Below are 2,500 nucleotides of genomic sequence, written 5' to 3' on the forward strand. Positions count from 1 at the left end.
AAAAAATTAGGCGCCCAAACCCTTTGAGTGACAAAAAATTAGGCGCCCAAACCCTTTGAGTGACAAAAAATTAGGTCGCGCCAAAATTGTACCAAGTCGAGCCCCGGTGGGGTCGGGCTTATGTCTTCCAGGGGTTTCACTGGAGCTCAAGGGTGCGAATCACGGTGCTCTTTGCCCGGCCTGCCGCACGCCTCGGTCGGGCAGGCCAGGCGACCGAGTGCCCCCCCTGACCCCCGGAGGTCCGAGAAGACCCGGTCCCTCCCGGGTCCAGCCGGTCCCTCAGGCCCGGGGAGGGTCCCCGGAGCCGGGCAGGGGGTCCTGGGGCCGCCCCGGAGGCTCTCTGGGTCGGGGAACCAGAGTGACAAAATATTAGGTGCCGGAGCTGTGACAAAAAATTAGGCGCCCAAACCCTTTGAGTGACAAAAAATTAGGTCGCGCGAAAATTGTACCAAGTCGAGCCCCGGTGGGGTCGGGCTTATGTCTTCCAGGGGTTTCACTGGAGCTCAAGGGTGCGAATCACGGTGCTCTTTGCCCGGCCAGCCGCACGCCTCGGTCGGGCAGGCCAGGCGACCGAGTGCCCCCCCCTGACCCCCGGAGGTCCGAGAAGACCCGGTCCCTCCCCGGTCCAGCCGGTCCCTCAGGCCCGGGGAGGGTCCCCGGAGGCGGGCAGGGGGTCCTGGGGCGGTCCCGGGGGCTCTCTGGGTCGGAGAACCAGAGTGACAAAATATTAGGTGCCGGAGCTGTGACAAAAAATTAGGCGCCCAAACCCTTTGAGTGACAAAAAATTAGGTCGCGCCAAAATTGTACCAAGTCGAGCCCCGGTGGGGTCGGGCTTACGTCTTCCAGGGGTTTCACTGGAGCTCAAGGGTGCGAATCACGGTGCTCTTTGCCCGGCCAGCCGCACGCCTCGGTCGGGCAGGCCAGGCGACCGAGTGCCCCCCCTGACCCCCGGAGGTCCGAGAAGACCCGGTCCCTCCCGGGTCCAGCCGGTCCCTCAGGCCCGGGGAGGGTCCCCGGAGCCGGGCAGGGGGTCCTGGGGCCGCCCCGGAGGCTCTCTGGGTCGGGGAACCAGAGTGACAAAATATTAGGTGCCGGAGCTGTGACAAAAAATTAGGCGCCCAAACCCTTTGAGTGACAAAAAATTAGGTCGCGCGAAAATTGTACCAAGTCGAGCCCCGGTGGGGTCGGGCTTATGTCTTCCAGGGGTTTCACTGGAGCTCAAGGGTGCGAATCACGGTGCTCTTTGCCCGGCCAGCCGCACGCCTCGGTCGGGCAGGCCAGGCGACCGAGTGCCCCCCCCTGACCCCCGGAGGTCCGAGAAGACCCGGTCCCTCCCGGGTCCAGCCGGTCCCTCAGGCCCGGGGAGGGTCTCCGGAGCCGGGCAGGGGGTCCTGGGGCCGCCCCGGAGGCTCTCTGGGTCGGAGAACCAGAGTGACAAAATATTAGGTGCCGGAGCTGTGACAAAAAATTAGGCGCCCAAACCCTTTGAGTGACAAAAAATTAGGTCGCGCCAAAATTGTACCAAGTCGAGCCCCGGTGGGGTCGGGCTTATGTCTTCCAGGGGTTTCACTGGAGCTCAAGGGTGCGAATCACGGTGCTCTTTGCCCGGCCAGCCGCACGCCTCGGTCGGGCAGGCCAGGCGACCGAGTGCCCCCCCCCTGACCCCCGGAGGTCCGAGAAGACCCGGTCCCTCCCCGGTCCAGCCGGTCCCTCAGGCCCGGGGAGGGTCCCCGGAGCCGGGCAGGGGGTCCTGGGGCCGCCCCGGAGGCTCTCTGGGTCGGAGAACCAGAGTGACAAAATATTAGGTGCCGGAGCTGTGACAAAAAATTAGGCGCCCAAACCCTTTGAGTGACAAAAAATTAGGTCGCGCGAAAATTGTACCAAGTCGAGCCCCGGTGGGGTCGGGCTTATGTCTTCCAGGGGTTTCACTGGAGCTCAAGGGTGCGAATCACGGTGCTCTTTGCCCGGCCAGCCGCAAGCCTCGGTCGGGCAGGCCAGGCGACCGAGTGCCCCTCCTGACCCCCGGAGGTCCGAGAAGACCCGGACCCTCCCGGGTCCAGCCGGTCCCTCAGGCCCGGGGAGGGTCCCCGGAGCCGGGCAGGGGGTCCTGGGGCGGTCCCGGAGGCTCTCTGGGTCGGAGACCCAGAGTGACAAAATATTAGGTGCCGGAGCTGTGACAAAAAATTAGGCGCCCAAACCCTTTGAGTGACAAAAAATTAGGTCGCCCGAAAATTGTACCAAGTCGAGCCCCGGTGGGGTCGGGCTTATGTCTTCCAGGGGTTTCACTGGGGCTCAAGGGTGCGAATCACGGTGCTCTTTGCCCGGCCTGCCGCACGCCTCGGTCGGGCAGGCCAGGCGACCGAGTGCCCCCCCTGACCCCCGGAGGTCCGAGAAGACCCGGTCCCTCCCGGGTCCAGCCGGTCCCTCAGGCCCGGGGAGGGTCCCCGGAGCCGGGCAGGGGGTCCTGGGGCGGTCCCGGAGGCTCTCTGGGTCGGAGAAC

The sequence above is a fragment of the Synchiropus splendidus genome, unplaced genomic scaffold, assembly GCF_027744825.2.
Source record: "Synchiropus splendidus isolate RoL2022-P1 unplaced genomic scaffold, RoL_Sspl_1.0 HiC_scaffold_45, whole genome shotgun sequence".
Taxonomy (NCBI): domain Eukaryota; kingdom Metazoa; phylum Chordata; class Actinopteri; order Syngnathiformes; family Callionymidae; genus Synchiropus; species Synchiropus splendidus.